The sequence below is a fragment of the Adiantum capillus-veneris genome, chromosome 18 (genome assembly GCF_014529385.1).
Source record: "Adiantum capillus-veneris isolate H3 chromosome 18, ASM1452938v2, whole genome shotgun sequence".
Lineage (NCBI taxonomy): Eukaryota > Viridiplantae > Streptophyta > Polypodiopsida > Polypodiales > Pteridaceae > Adiantum > Adiantum capillus-veneris.
Window position 1 is genome coordinate 88,333,563 of NC_140948.1, and position 17,375 is coordinate 88,350,937.

The 17,375-nt window shown below is 41.4% G+C and overlaps 1 pseudogene; it reads left to right on the forward strand.

Moving 5' to 3' along the window:
• Positions 1-11,247: 11,247 nt before the first annotated feature.
• LOC147435997 (uncharacterized) lies at positions 11,248-13,418 on the forward strand (annotated as a pseudogene).
• Positions 13,419-17,375: the final 3,957 nt, after the last annotated feature.

Below are 17,375 nucleotides of genomic sequence, written 5' to 3' on the forward strand. Positions count from 1 at the left end.
CAAGGGCTTTAAGCAAGAACAAGGCATTGACTTTGATGAAGTCTTCTCTCCAGTGGTCAAGATAACTACATTGAGATGCTTTCTTGCATTGGTTGCCATATTAGATTTGGTGTTGCACCAAATGGATGTCAAGACAGCGTTCTTGCATGGTGATTTAGATGTGGAAATTTACATGCAGCAGCCAGAAGGGTTTGTTGAGAAAGGCAAGGAAGATTGGGTATGCTAGTTGTTAAAGAGTCTTTATGGCTTAAAACAATCATTGTGGGCATGGTACCATAAATTCCACAAGTTTATGCTTTCTCAAGGCTACAAACGTAGTGAGTTCGATCACTGTCTATATACAAAGAAGGCTAAGGATGGTAGTTGGCTGATCCTTATTTTGTATGTGGATGACATGTTGATTGCTGGCAAGCACTTGGAAGAAATTTCAGCTTTGAAGTCAAAGATGGCAAAATCGTTTGACATGAAAGACATGGGTGAGGCAAGTCATATACCTTGTATGCGCATTGAGAGAGATAGATCAAAGAAGTTGATTTGGTTATCTCAAACAGAGTATATTGACAAGGTTTTGCAACGTTTCAATATGGAGAAGGGAAAGGCATTGAGTGTTCCATTGCCACCATATGTGAAACTTAGTAAACAAGATTGTCCTGTGTCTGAGGAAGAACAGGCTGAAATGGATAAGATTCCATATGCGTCTGCAGTGGGTAGTTTGATGTATGCAATGATTGCTACTCGCCCAGACATTGCATTTGCAGTGGGAGTAGTAAGTCGATACATGTCAAACCCAGGCAAGAAACATTGGGAGGCAGTGAAAGGAATATTGAGATACCTGAAAGCTACAAAGAGTATGCGTATATGCTATGGGAGTCAGGAGCTAAGTGTAAAGGGTTTTACAGACTCGGATTATGCAGGTGACTTAGACAACCGAAGGTCTACGTCAGGGTATGTCTTTAAATTGGCTGGTGGAGCAGTATTATGGCGTTCTAGATTACAAGATTGTGTTACTCAGTCTACTACAGAGGCTGAATATGTTGCAGCATCAGAGGCATGCAAAGAATCAATTTGGCTTAATCGACTAGTAACAAATTTGGGAATCAAAGAAGAGATGTCTGTGTTATATTGTGATAGTCAAAGTGCTATACAATTGGCTCAATCCAGTTTATCACTCAAAGACAAAGCATGTGGATGTGAAGTATCATTTCATGAGGGAAATGCTCGAGGATAAGCAACTTCAGCTTGTCAAAGTTCACACCACAGAAAATCCTGTTGATCTACTTACAAAAGGACTTCCCTCAGAGAGCTTTGCGCATTTTCGCAAGCAGTTAGGTGTAGGGTAGTACATCACTTCTCTAAATCTCTTGTATATTAGCTTGTATAGTAGCTTCTCTCACACTTAAAGTACCACATTGGACTTTAAGTGGGAGGTTGTTGGGGTATAAAGCCCAATGTGGTCGCCCAGGGAAGTGGGCGGGCCGCCAGGTATGTACACATATTCTTTTGTAAAAACCTAATAAGAACTCACTATGCTCTACACATTACAGTAGAGCGAGTTCACCATATCGTCATGCTCTTCTTCTCGCACTCTCTCTCACGTCGCACTTCCGCTCGTACTCCTTCAAACCATACTAGTCATCACCAATTCAATTTTTGAGTAATCTCTTTCATGAGGAGTCTTCACTCTGCTAGCATAATGAACTGAGATTCCTTCCCCCTTTGCAACAACATGGCCCCAATGGCATCATCTCCCACATATGGGTTAACATAAAATTCCTTTTCCCAGTCAGGAGCTTGCATAATGGGTAGTGTACTTTGAACTTCCTTGACTCTGTCAAAAACATCTTCACAATCATGTGTCCACTCTAATGGATCATTCTTCACCTCCTTGCTACAATGGATACAATATTTGTGATGCCAAAGGTATGCATCGAGACAGATACTTAACCTTCCGTATGAAAGTGGCCAACTGTCTTGTATCCTTTGGAGATGAGAGCAATAACAAGGCTTCTACTTTCTCTGGATCTGCTTCAATCCCATTTTTTGAAATCACATGTCCAAGAAGATTCACCCTTGGCTGTGCCAAACGACACTTCTTAGGGTTCAACTGACCCCCGCATTCATCATACCTTACAAAAGTCATTTCAAGCTTTTGAACATGCTCTTTCCTTCAGCTGTATACACAAAAATCATCTACGAACCCTTTGACAAACTTCCCAAGGAATAGGGTAAGGACCCAATCCACTTTTCTTTCAAAAGCTCCAGGCCCATCTGTTAACTCAAAAGGAAGGCAACAAAAGCAGAAACAACCCCATGGAGTGATAAAAGTAGTCTTTTTCTGGTCTTCAGGAGCAAGGATAAGTTGAAAATGCGTTGAATAACCATCACAGACATTGTATCTTTCAAAGCCAGCCCCACAACATCCAAAAGTTGATCAATGAAAGGTAAGGGATAAGGATTTTTCTTGGTCACTGTATTTAATGTCTTATAATCAGCGCAAACTCTCCAATGCCCATTTTTCTTTGGAGTGACCACTACTGGGCTCACCCATTTAGCATTATCAACTGGCACAATGAACCTTGCATCCAAAAGTTTATCCATTTCTTCCTTTAAAGCATTCATTTGCTCCTTACCCATCCTTCTTAATTTCTATCTTATTGGCTTTGCCCCTTCAAATAGTTCAATCTTCACAAGATCTCCAACAAAACCCCTTATTTCTTGATATGAAGTGATGAAAAGATTTGGAAACCTGTCCAACATTGTTAAGTACTCCCTTCTTTCTCCTTGTGTCAATAGCATGTTTTGAATCGACCCCTTCTTCACTGGCAATTCCTGTTTAGGCTGCATCAACTACTCAAGTTGCTCTAAATGGCTCGAAGCATTTATATCCCCTTACACTTGCAATACTTCACCAATTTCTCTCTTCTCCTCGTCCAGCAGCAAGAATGACACTTCACCTCATCACTGGAACTAGAAGTAGTGCCACTTCGTGAATCTTCAGAACTGTCTTCACTGGTGACTTCGGATTCATCATTTTCGCTCACATCTTCTAGTGTCAAAGGTTGCTTGGTAGTCATATCAAACACCCTCTTTTCACCTTCTTGCCATACACACAGATTGTTCTCTTGCCCTAATCTTGCATAGCACCAACATCTCTCAACCAAGGTCATCCCAAAATGAGAGGAAAAACTCCAAGGCCAGCTGGCATAACATGAAATTTACTATAACCTTCACGTTAAAGACTTCAACTTCAAAATTCTTAATCAACCCCAAACACTTCACTTTGGCATGGTTTGCTAGTCTAATCATGAACCCAGAGCTTCTACATGTGATGAGACCCAGTCTCTCGACATGTGACTGTGTGATCACACAAACTTGAGCACCTCCATCAATGTAGGCCTCTCCCATACCCACACCTTTGTGCCAAGCGTTCACCGCAGGACAAATGTTGGGTAGCTGTCCCACTGCCAACACTCTGACTTGTCCATGCTTCGACTCTTTCTCTGAATTCACTAATGACTTCCATTGCCTCTTAAGTGTGGGCACCATATTCATCAAGTGTCCGAAAGTACAATCTACATTCCTCCCAATCAGGTCTTCCTTTAAACTGTAAGTTGTTTGGCCTTCTCCCAAAGGTAAATCTGCTACTTCAAACTGTCTACGAGGTCTTCCCTTCCTCTTAAATTTTGCATCTTTGCTCTCTTTCTCTTCCTCTTAACTTTCGTATCTTCACCCTCCTTCTCTTTCTCTTCCCTTTCTTCTTATTGGGACTTGGAGCAGCATAGCCTTTCCTCTCTCTTTTTCCTACGGGCATCATATCTGCTTCTTTCTTTTCAACCCACACAATACCCACATGACCACCAGAGGTTGAGGACTAATTTTCCTGTTCAATACCTTGATCTCCCCGTATATCCACTGCATAATCATTAGTCTTGTTAAGAATCTGCTGAGGAAGTGGAAACATATCACCTCCCATCCTTGTTGGCCTTGGACAACAAGTGCTTATGTGACCAAGTTCACCATAATTATAATAGGTAGGGATAAACCTCCTTTGTGGCTCAAAGACACCTTGTCCACGACCCACATTAGCATTAGGTTGAGCTTCATATGGCTGGGCCATTCCTCTACCACAACCACGACCACGACCACCTCCAAGAACACTGAGCTGCAGCATCATGGTCGTCATGTCTTGCATATTTCGTTGTAATTGTTCGCACAACCCTTTGAGCAGGTTGGGCTTTAGCCTCTGCCTGATTTTCCTCATTTTGGCCACCGTTACCTTGCACATGGACCGCTTTTCCATACTGATTGAGTCTTTGAATTTTTTTTCTTTCTCCCTAGCGATAGTGGTTGCTTCCAAAAAGGTAGCATGCCTTTTTAGTTCAACTTTGAACTTCAAACTTTCCTTTAAGTTTGCCACAAATACGGTCCTTCTTTAACATCACTGGAGGGATTTCATTTTCCAAAGCTCGGGCCCATTTATCCCATAAACGGGTAAACTGCATGAAAAAATCATCAACACTTTGATTAGCCTTCTGCGTGTCATGCCAAACTTCATCAGGTACTTCAATGGATCTATACTGTGCCAAAAAATCTTGCTTCACACATAGTAGTCCAAAACCACCCGTGGAGTTTGTACCTGTATCACCTTCTTCATAATTTTGTAACCAAACTTTTGCCTCATCCTATAAACTGTATTGTAGCAACCACAATAATATAGCTTGATCTACTATATTTTGCAGTAAGCAGTTGACCTCCAATTTCTCAATAAAAGTCCGTGCATTCTCATTAGGCAATCCATGAAACTGTTGAAACTCGTTTTCCATGTTCGATTGCCACAGAAACACTTATATGTGACGTCGTAAGTTTAAAGGATGTCGATGGATTGCTCTAGTACCTAATCCACCTCACATTGGGTAACCCAGCCCCCACTACTCGGCTTCACAAAACCTCACGACCCTCCAAAGGCTTCAATCCAATTACACGACCGCCTCAAGTGTTGTCCACAATTTGCACATACATAGGCGGTTGTCCATAAGGACCCACATCCCCTTTAGATTCTTTGCCTGCAGAATAGACATATTTTATAGGAATTGGAGCACATGAGCACTTGCTCCTTGGGTGGGAGCACCAAAATGATGTTAGCATGAAAACGACAAGGAAAACGAGTGCCTCTATAGCCTTGCACGAGTCACATCATCGAAAGGAAGAACTATTGCACCGTTGAAATCACCCGTGATAAGCACCTCTAAAGTTTTATGAAGAACCCTTCTAGCATGAAGCACGCTTGGAATTAGGAGAAACCAAGGACATAAAGACATAGCTTGTCTTTATGAATAGATGTCTGTAGAGCATCCATAGGCTAAAAACTGACCAAAGATGAGAGAGTTATGGCCACTCAAAGTTGGGGGTGTACTCTCTCTTGCTAAAAAATGAGCTCTCTAGAGAGTTTGCACGTGTTCCAAAGAATTGCAGTTATAAAATGGGTCCCTTTTGATCTTTTATTTCAAGAGATTTCTTCTCTCTCCTCAGTCGACAAGGTTCTCTTGCAAGGCTCCATTTAATTGGTCCATTTTTTGCCTCATTTGGGTACGAAATGAGCTAGCCGATGACTTTTGGGTCAAGGGAAGGGGTGGGGATAGTGTCCAGGGGACCAAAATGATAACCAAGTGCTTGGGCAACTGAGTGGGAACTCAAAATGGCACCCCTTCTTCCCCAAGAGTCCACGATCCCCCATAGCCAAGCTCCTCTCTCCTATGATACACCCCAAATGGGCACCTATTCCCCCTCTTTTACCCCTTGCTTTGAGCCCAAGCTTCCCTATGTGGGATTATCTCATTGCCACATGGCACATTTCTCCCACACTTCTCCAAATTCCTTCTCTCCCCACAGGACATTTCCAACTTGACCCCTTCTCAGGACCAATTTCCCAAGATCATAGTGCACCGCTCCGAGCACCAAATGCGACGTCGTAAAGCACGGCTTGGAGCCCGTTTCTTTGGCTATCTCTAGAAATTTAAAATCTCAGCATTTCTAATTTTAGATCATCAAGTTTTCCCATTTTTCTTTGTTGCATGCATCTGCAACCACTTTCTAAGTCGAGACCGCCCACTTCGGAAGCACATATCTCATGATGTACGAATCCGATTTACGAGCTATAAAGCACGACTAAAATACTTATTGAAAATCAACTCAAACAACCCAAAACACTAGTACACAAGCCCGACAAAACCAATCCTTTGTACATGAATTTTTACATGGTCACTCCCAAGACTCGAAGCACTATGTACACATATATACATGAGGCTAGTTAGCAAGCTTTTTGGCATGATCTATTGGCTTTATGCTCATCCAAAAAATGCCTGACAACGTGAACACTTTGGAATTATCTTTAAGCGAATACACCCATGCATGCCTAGAGTGATCATCAATGAAAGTAACGAAGTACAGTAATTACCCAAGGATGGAGTTTGCATAGGTCCACAAGCATCACTATACACAAGTTGTAACATGCATGTAGCCCTTACTCAACCATCCTTTGGAAACTTTGAATGCTTATCTTACCCAAAATACAACCTTCAAAAACATGCTTAGAAGGTGCTTCAAGAGGTGCTTCGAATCCACAACTGCTGTTGTAATATTTTTGTTCACACTTGTCATATAGAGTGAGTTTGTACAGCCCACAACACAAAATACTAGATGCAACAATTTTATCACCAAAACTGTGATCATGAATTGTACATATGCCATCCACAAATTTGACACCAAGGCCTAGTCTTACAAGTGTAGAGACAGACATAAGGTTTGTTTTGATCCTTGGTACATAAAGTGCATCAACAAGTGTAAAGAATTTCAATTTCTAGAAATTTGCAAAATCTTTCAACTCCCTTGAGCGGATAAGAGCATTGTGCTTTGTAGCACCGCCATCAAAGTACCAAACATAGGACTCTCCAACAGCTAACATACATACATAATGGGCAGAGGGATCATAAGTACACTATACACTGAATGCCCATTCTACATCTGCATCATCATCACAATCTCCATTTATAAAAGATTCTAGAATAGCTGCATTGGTAGAAGATCCAGTCTCTTTCCTTTTGGATTCTTTTGCCTTCAACCAAGACATTGCTGGCATGATTGAGGGCGATTACAATGCTTTCAAAAGGAGGGTATGTCAGAAGTTTGTGACATGGCATGCCCAACTTAAAGAACTGGCTGGAAGGAATACGATTTAGAGTTTAAAAATTCAACCTAGAATAACTTATGGAGCATTGGTTGAGGGGCCTAAAATCCTAAAAAATTAAAGACCTCCCAAGATTTGCATAAAATCAGTCTCTCAAAAAAATTTGCGCAAAAGTGATGATGTGGTAGGCTTGCCAAAAAATGCGGAGTTGTGTTAACGTGGCAGTAGCACGAGCTCGGTATCAGTTTTGGGTGCCAAGTTTGCTAAGCTTTTGGGAGCAGATGCTTTTGGATCATTTGCTTTTGGATGTAATGATTTTGGGGCTCTGCTTTTGGGCATCTACTGTTTATAAGAGCCCTTGGGCCACTCTTTGGAGAGCATTTGGATGCAGAGGTTTGGAGAGTTTAACCCTCGGAGAGTTGTACCTTTGTGAAGCAATAATAAAGATATATCAGAAGGGGCACCAATCTTTGTGCCAATTCATCTAGGGATGGAACTTGTCAACTCTCCTCTTTTCTCTCTGTTTATTCAAGTTCAATTCAATCATTTGCAGATTTTGTTTGTGTGTTGCTCTTGATGTTTGCCTTGGGGTGTCCAAGTCCATTACAGTGGTATCAAAGCATGTCAAAATTTTATGACGTGGCACGCCTAACTTAAAGAACTGGTTGAGGGATAAGGGATTAAAGTTTAAAAACTTTGACCCAAAAGAACTTATGGAGCAGTTGACAAGGGGCCTAAAACCCTAAAGAGTCAGGGAATTCCCAAGTTTTCATAAAATCAGCCTCTCAACAAAATTTGTGCAAAAGTGATGATGTGGCAAGCTGGTCAAAAAACCCAAAGATGAGTTGACGTGGCAACAGTGCTCGGTATCAATTTTGGGTGCCAGTTTGGCCAATCTTTTGAGAGTAGATGCTTTTGGATCATGTGCTTTTGGGAGTAGATGCTTTTGGATGTAGTGCTTTTGGGCATCTTCTGTGCCCTTTATAAGAGCCCCTTGGGGCACTCTTTAGAGAGTATGTGGATGCAAAGTCTTGGAGAGCTGGACCCTCGGGGAGTTGTACCTTTTTGAAGCAATAACAAAAAAATACCAGAAGGGACTCTAGTCTTTGGAGACAAGACTCCTCCGTTTCGTGTCAACTCTCTCTCTCTCCCTCTCTCTCTCTCTCTCTCTCTCTCTCTCTCTCTCTCTCTCTCTCTCTCTCTCTCTCTCTCTCTTCAAGGTCAGTTCAATTATTTGAAGTTTTTGTGTCATGTGTTTCTCTTGATCTTTGACTTGGGGTGTCCAAGTCTATTACATCCACCTCGGTTGCAAAGTTATGGTCAAACATTGTTAGAGGTCGTCCTTCAGGCATGGATTTGGGCTTTGAATGATAGGATATTCCAATGCATGAGAGTCAGAGTTCGGGGCTTGATCACATGGTGGAGACTTGACATGTCATGATTTTCTTCCTTTGTGCATAGTTGATGTATACATTATGTACATACATTATGTTTAAGCTCCAATAAGATGTATATATTAAAATATTAGATGCCTTTGTGATTAGAATAAATGGAGGACTTTTTTGCAATATGTAAATAACATGCATTTACATAGAGTGTGTTTGCAAGAACATAATCAACATGCCTTGATGGGTTAGGATGGATATATTGTGGCCTGTATTATCTTTTATGTTGGTGCTCAAAAAAAAAAATCGGATTGTTATGCTAGTCCGGCATGAGTTGCAGCCTATAATGCTCATAACTATGGGATTGAACGATTAGATTGGAATGATTTGGGTGTTGGATTTACGAACATCGTGTTTGCTCACATGATCCTAAGTTAAGTTTCACTCATAATGCATTCAAGTAGATTTGAACCAGATTGGACATATGTTATTTCCTTCATGCTAGTCAATTTGATGATTATGTCTCCAAATTGTGGATAGATTGGACAATCCTACCTTCGGATAATGCCCCTTTATATAGGCATCTAGGTCTCGATTGATCATATTGAAGAATAGTTATTTGAAACATGATTTTTAAAAGAAATGGTACTTTATGCATCAGTACCTCTTTATCATAGAGTTTATGAGGACATTGATATTGCATGGTTCTAATTTGTTTCAGCTTTTTTTCTGACTATGAGAGGTCGTATATGCATGAGATTCAAGAAGCCGTTTAACGGGCAAAATGGATGGCTTGCTCTTATCAAATGGCTTTACTGGATAAAGTATGCTCCTTTAAATAGTTTTTCAAGATTTTGCAAGAGTCTAGGAAAAAGTAAAATAATTGCAGGGTCAAAAAGTTGGATGGCCAATATTGATTGGTATAATTCTATGCAAGAATTGACTCATTGTGCTCGACTCTAAATTTCTTCTCTTTTTGCCACTAGTTTGAATGTCTCTTCATATGTTTTGGGTAAACTTTTGCAATTTGTGCAACCTATCATCTCTCTTGTGATCCCATGGCCTTAGAGGAACCTTTTACAGAACAAGAGATAAAGGAAGCCTTGCAATTGATGGGAAAATGGAAATTACTCGGCTAGGATAGTTTGAAATTGGAAATTCTATTGCTTTCTAGCAAGGTGAAAGCATGAAATGGTGGTCAGTTTTAAGGGCTTTTCTAGGTGGTTTTTGAAGTACTTCTCAAGTTTTATTTGTTCCCTTCAAATAGTTTTTCAGGGACGTGGAAAATTGCAAGAAATGGAAAATGCCGCCACTTCAAGAATGCCATCATTTTTTGAACATTGTTTACGGGTAGAAGGTGACTGTGACTTATCTTGCATGCCATTCTACACAGCAGGAAGCTACCCACATGCTACTGCATCTTCATGCACCCTGCGTGAACAGAGCGAGGAAGAAGTGCAGACGCCTACCCTCTCTGTGCGACCTCAATCTTCACCGGGTACTGTAATCCTCTCTCTCTCTCTCTCTCTCTCTCTCTCTCTCTCTCTCTCTCTCTCTCTCTCTCTCTCTCTCCTCTCTCTCTCTCTCTCGTTGTAGTTGAGCAATGTGTTTGTTTGAGGACATTGTGAATCATGGATTGTGTTTTTTTGTTTGTACAGTAATATAAAGACTCCACCACGAAAGTGCACCATGGGAGCACCTGATGGTGGTTCAGCTAGCATGATTTCATCCAGTAGCAAGCCTAGGAGCTCCACAACATTGGGCATAAAGTCTGAAACTATCGGCGAAAAAAGCATTGGTACATATCAGCTCTGTCTCTTCAATTGTAGAAATGTTCTTTTCAATGTTTGTTTACTATGTCAAATGTGGTTTTCAGCAAGATCTTCCTGGAGGATTCAATACCCTAAGCAAACTCCATTTTGCTACACACGAGAGGAGTTGCATGAGGAGTATGGCTTAAGCTTGGAGGGCAAGCTCTACCAGCACCTTAGTGAGGTTGATGTCATAGATCAGGATTGGTTGTCGGTCTTCATGAAGAAAAGGGAGAAGGGCTCTAAAATCTTTCTGCATATGATGCGACCTGAGTTTGTAGACGAATGCAGGTTACTGTTTCACAAACTCTACCAAAGCATGCCAGCCAACAAAGAGATCACACACAAGTTTGCAACGTTGTTTGTGTACGAGCGATGCCCAACTGCTCGACAAGATCCTGCAGGTCGAAAGGTTGCATGGGCTACTTTTGGTGAACAGGTTTTGGACCATTGCAAGAAGCTTACGGGTGGCATTGACAAGAAAGTAAAGATTTGGCTAGAGAATAATGAGGGGACATCACTTCAGCCCCTTCGTCTTGACAATGTCAGGGCAAGTCGTAAAAGTGGGAAAAATTCTCTCTTATCTGGCAGCACTTCTCTAGTTAGTGCCTCCTTTATAAGCCAGCAAGTAAAAGCACAGGTGGAGCAGATTCTAGATGCAAAAAGGGATGCATTAAAGGTTTTGAACACAACATTGGATAATGTGAGAGTAGAGCTACAAGACAGGAACCAAAATATGTGGAAGATACAAGGGACATCTTCAGCTGCGGCAGTGCTTCAAGGGCAATCGCAAGAGCTCCAGATATTGTGGTCCAGCATGAAGGGAGTTGTCGATACTGACCCTGATTTTTTGGTGATTGAAGGCAAGATGGCTGCTCTAACTAGTGCACTCACAGCTCTTGGGGCCGATGCAAGCAGCTCGAACATAAGAGATGAGGTGGATCGTCTCCAGGTATGTGTCGACCAAGTCAAGGTAGGATTTTTGTTTATGTGGTAATGCCCTAGGCACTTGACATGGTACTCTCTTCTATTTAGGTGGTTTTGTTTGCCATGCCAGTTATTTCTATTTATGTGGTAATGCCCTAGGTACTTGACATGGTACTCTTTTCTATTTAGATGGTTGTTTTTGTCATGCCAGTTATTTTTGTTATGGTGCTAAGTGCCCAACATACCTGACATGGTAGTTTTTTCTATTGTGGGATTCTATCATGGTAATAGTGCCCAAGGTACTTGGCATGGTAGTTTCTTTTTACATTCTTTTTGTTACGGTGACATTGACCAAGGACTTTTCCATGGTGGTTTTTTTTGCTACGAGTATTTGTTTTTTTCATGGAAGTTTGTCTATTATTGTGGTACTTGTCATGGTAGTTTTTTTCTACCATGACAGGTGCAAGGGTCATGGCTATTTTTCCAGGTATCATGTAATGGCCAAAATGCCTGTCATGGTACTTCGTTTAATCATGGTGGTGTTTTTTTCATGGCAGTATTTCCTGCTATGGTACTTTTCTTTTGCTATTGTTGTAGTGCTCAAGGTACTTTTCTACTATCCATGGTATATGTCATTACCTTAGAGGTTTTTTGGAAAGCCATCTCTGTTATGGTGGCAGTGCCCAAGGTACTTTTTCATGGTTTTTTTTGCTATGGTTGATTGTTTCTTTAAGGAAGTTTGTTGCTATTGTGGTTGTGCCCAAGGTACTTGTAAAGGTAGTTTTTTCTATTAAGGTGGTTGTACGGTCATTGCTTATTAGTGTGTAGTGTCCAAGAAACTTGTCATTGTACTTTGTTTTTGGTCATGGTGGCTTGTTTATCATGATAGTCTTTCCTGTTATGGTAGTAGCTTTTGCCTTGATGATTTTAAAGGAATGGCAGTTTTTTGTTATGGTGGTTGTGTCCAAGGTACTTTTCTACTTGCCATCGTATTTTTAATTGCCTTGGCGGTTTTCTGGAGTGTCCAAAGTACTTTTTAATGGTAGTTTTTTCTGTTAAAGGTTTACTTGCATGGTACTTTGTGTTGTAATTGTGGTTCTCATATCTAACCTGTGGGCCTTTTGTTCTTCATTTGTCATGCAGAAAGAAGTGACTGACTTGGAAGCATCAGCGAGTACGTGTGTGCAACATATCAACTTTTGTGAGAGCATGTTGGAGCAGGTGAAGGCTGGTGACACAATGTTACTGCTTCCGACAGCTGGCCAGCACTTGCGCCACTTGCAGGCTACACTCTCTGTTCCAGGACTATGTGTTGCATGTGTTCTTGCATTCATGGCTTCCCATGTGGTTTGTGTATACACGCTAGCATGTGGTCATGCATACCATGCTCTGTGTTTTGCTGCTTGGCTTGGATCAGAGACGGTATGTGCGGACGCCTCTTGCAAGAGTAGTATTCCAGATTCACTTAAATCAATGCTCCTGCATACAAGTAGGTTACCGTTGCTTCCAATCTCATATAAATCCAAGAACAGTTCAGGTTGCCTTCAAGTATCTGCTGATTGCGCAAGCGTGAACTTCACTGATGTGCTTACAGGTTCTGGCCATATTCCTTGTGTGGCACCGATACAGGATGATTTGCCAAAGGTTGTGCTACAAGCTACTCCTGAAGCCCATAGTGTGTACTCCAGTGAGGACACTCCAGCTGTGAAGGTAGACCCCCCTGCAAGCACAGCAGCAGTTGAGCCACAACCAAGCAAAAGCAGTCCAAAGGAAGATGCAACGGTTGACGATGCGGAGGCAATAGCGCAAGAGGGAGTGGATGCAGTGCAACGCATGGTAGCTGGTGATGAGAATCCAGATTCTCCCATCTTTCTGAGTGACATGGTGAAGGTGTCAAAGAAGCGCAAGAAAAACAGTGATGGTAAGTGGTAATGGTATTGGACTTGTCAACTTCTATGCAATGTCTGCATGGGGCTGATGTGTTGTTTTATGACATAGGTGGATCTTCCAAAAAGAATAGACCTTCAGAGTCCACACGTTCAAAGCACCATGCTCATCATGCAGATGGAGATATGGGAGAGAGGGAAGCACCCAGATCACCTCCTGCCGTGAAGAAGACTCCCAGAAAGAGTACTCCCCTCCGCAATCCTTCTAGTGTTTCCCACCCCCCCAAGCCTCAAGTTTGCAAGAAATTGTGACTCTTCAATTGTAATACAAGAATCTGTGATTCTTGATTTTGAATGCAAAAGAAACTTTTTTGTCGGCCTCTATGTTTTTGTCGCTTTTATGTTTCATAAGCACAATGTCTATGTTTTTGTCGGCCTCTATGATTTTGTCGCTTTTATGTCAAATATTGCCTCGTGTTTATTTTTCAATGTTGAATGTTGTCTTTTACAGAGTTTCCAAAGGAAAAGGGGACCCGCAAGCTGCCCGTAGAGGAAATCATCATCATCACAGATCCCCCAAAAGTACATTCCCCCAGCTATCTCCTCCTTGCCATATGATGATCCAACCCGATCAGCCCTCATATTAGATCTTAATGGTGTACTTTGTCTTACATGTACACCTAATAAGCATGACCCTTCGTCTGTCCCCGATATTGAAGCTACATCATATGTCAAGCATGAGGAGGCAGATGGCAGGTACCTGTTTGTTCCGAAAGATGCACAGGATTTTATTGCATGGGCTGTGACATGGGCAAATGTCTACATATGGAGCAGTGCAATGCTCAGCAGAGTGGGCTCAAGAATTCGAAGATGTTTTCCCCAGGTTCACAGTTATATTAGTGGATGGGCTGGACAGCAATTATGTGATGTGGATAGTTACTGTTTTGGTGGTGGAAGGCCAGCATTTTTCAAGGTATTGCAGAATTTTTTGGCGAAGCTGCAGCGGTATGATACCAGCAATGTCCTTTTAATTGACAACAGTTCCTATAAATGTCATTATAATCCTTGTGGTACTTACATCATAGTGCCTGGTATTGAGCACCCTCCAGCCAATACTTGTCAAAAGATCTAAAGGCTTGGCTAGAAGGGTGGCAGCATGCTACAGATCTTCGTGCCTTGGCGGACACATTCGGCAACCAAAACCTACTAATGATGACTAGTATGTATTCACATCAATTGCAAAAGGGTTTGAAAAGACATCGTATGATGCGTACTTATGTGGGTCACAGCTCATGCCCATAGAGTGCAAGCGACGATGCTGTCCCTTGATTTTTTTTAGGATGACAGATCCTCTATGTACCTTTTGTAACTAAACTAAACCCGTGCCAGAACCTTGTATATTTATATGCTACTTTCCATGTGGAAACCAATTTTTTCGCTTCATTTTGATTGCCATTATAACTCATGTAATGACTTGATGTCAAATTATTGAAGATGTAATATATTCCAACTGGTTAGATGCGTTGTCTTTGTGTCCCAGCATTGAAGTGTTATTTTTTTTATTCAAGTAGTTTAAGACTGTTTAAGTGTCCAAGCATTGAAGTGTTATTTTTCTGATTCTGTTATTGTTTCCCAATTTAAAACAATTACAATGTAAGGTACTTTGGGTTGGCATACCAAAACTTAATAGATTGTTGTGTACAAAAATCACCAAGGGACTACCTATAAGGTACTTTGGACTGGCATACAACAACCTTTACAAGTCCTTGTTTCCTACATAGTTTAATACAGTTTCCACCTGTGAACTACTTGTAAGGTACTTTTGGTTGTCATACCTGTAAAGAACCTATAAGGTACTTTAGGATGGCATACAACTTTTACAAGTCCTTGTTTCCTACATACTTTAAGATAGTTTCCACCTGTGAACTACCTGTAAGGTACTTTTGGTTGTCAGACCTATAAAGAACCTATAAGGTACTTTGGGCTGGCATATAACAACTTTTACAAGTCCTTGTTTCCTACATAGTTTAATACAGTTTCCACCTATGAACTACCTGTAAGGTACTTTTGGTTGTCAGACCTATAAAGAACCTATAAGGTACTTTGGGATGGCATACAAAAGGTTTTACAAGTGCTTGTTACTTACATATCTTAACATACAGGTACCACTTGAGGACTACCTTAAAGGTACTTTGGGCTGTTAGATAAACTTTTAGAAGTGCTTGTGAACTACCTGTAAGGTACTTCAGGCTGATAGACAGATACTTTGTGTTCCAGAATTGAAATGCTATTTTTGTTACTCAAGTAGACAAAAGAGTTTACAAGTACTTGTTTGGACTAGCCTGCAAGAGGTTTTGAAACCTATGAAAGGCTCTTATAAAAACCACCTGTGGAATAGTTTCATGGTACTTTGAAGCTAATTACCGGTACTTCTACAAGTTACTTGGGCAACAACCTATATCACTATTGGCATACTGTTGTACACATTTTCGTATACTTCTGCAGCGAGTTTGAACTTATGTGGCTCTCCTTCTAAGGGTTCCAAGGGTATCTTAATCGATCTAACCAAGTGTGATGCAAGAAGCACTTTTGGTTGACTAGCAGGCATGTAATAGATATGCTCGGCACCTTCCACTAGCTCGTAATAGTACCCCTCAACCAAATAGCTCCCTGTAGAAAGTATGTTTCCCCAGGAATCACTCAAGGCTCTTGTTGTTTTGTACTTCTCCTGTGAGCACCTCAAAAGGTAGAAGTCAGCTCCATCTTCATTGGCATTGGTGGCAAAGGCATCACCGATGCATAGAGCATCACTAATTGCATCATGATGCCCACCATACATTGGCAGATCTAATCCTTCGTCATCGCTAAAATATTCACTTTCTACATTGTCACCATCCAATGCCTCAAGGGTTAGATACTCCCAGTACTCAACATGTGTGCTGTTCAAGCATCGCCTCCAATGCTGGGACATACAAAATTCACAAAAACAAGCGAGAATTCTGGAATGGAGTGCACACTTGTCACTCTTGGAGTATCCATTGACACAGTGTATTGATCGTGAGCCTTCAACTCGCTTGCAATTCCACTTCTTCTCCCTTGGAACCTCAGTTGCTTGGACCTCCCAAAAAATCCTATTCACCCCTGTGTGACCACTTTCATCATTAAATTTATGCTTCAAGCACACTTCATGTGCCATGCATCAGCCTTTAACTGCTCATGTGTTAAAGCCCTCTTAACAACTGTCCCTGCCCCATCATGCTCCCCTTTGTCGTGGCCCGAGGCAAAGAAACTCCACAGCATTTCAATGCCAGTCAAACCATAGTACCTAAAACAATGACCCACCTTCAATGCTGGGCAGAAACAAATTTTTGGAAACTTTTCATCAGAGGTGGAATAAAACCTGGCGTACCTTGACACGAAGAAGAACGGTCTAGATGACTTGAATTGAGCAGCACATCCATCTGACCACACCCAGTGCCTCTTCAAGAAGTTGAATCCCTGATTTTGAAGCCAAACACTATGCAGTTGCAAGCAATGTTGCACAAAGAGCGTGTCATGATCTTTGTCATCAGAAATGTAAAAATGTGTATATTTTAACACCTGGTCTTTCTCGTCTCGAATGTATGTAATGTGCACCAAGATGGGGACTTGTGAAGAGTACCAATGCATTGACTGGATTTCATTTTGCTCCTTAAATGAGTAATTTTCCGCAAAGTCAATAACAGAGACCACTACATCTCTAGGAAACCTATGAATGCAATCTTTGAAGTGCTGAGATTGCCACCGGGCAATAAAATTGTGTCGGATGTAAGTGGTCAGATGCTTTTGAAGAAAAGTTGTGAAATCCTTGCATCCCATTTCCTTCATCAAAAGATCCTTGCGCTTCTTGCCTTGAGAATGGGTTGAGGCAACGTCTTCAAACACCTTAACAGAAATTTGGGCTGCACTTTCAAGTGTTTCGTTTGGACAAAGCAATAATCTCTTCGACCCACATTGAGGACATTCTCCCTTCAAGAAAGTCAACTTATGAAATGCGGAGTCCATTGATTTTTCACATAACACACTTTCAGTCAATGTGCTTACACTAGTGTATGTGTACATGGCAGCTTCACACTTACTTGGAGCCTCTTTTGGCAAGCATATAGCACACATGCAACCACACCCATCGTCGTGCATGCCTGTC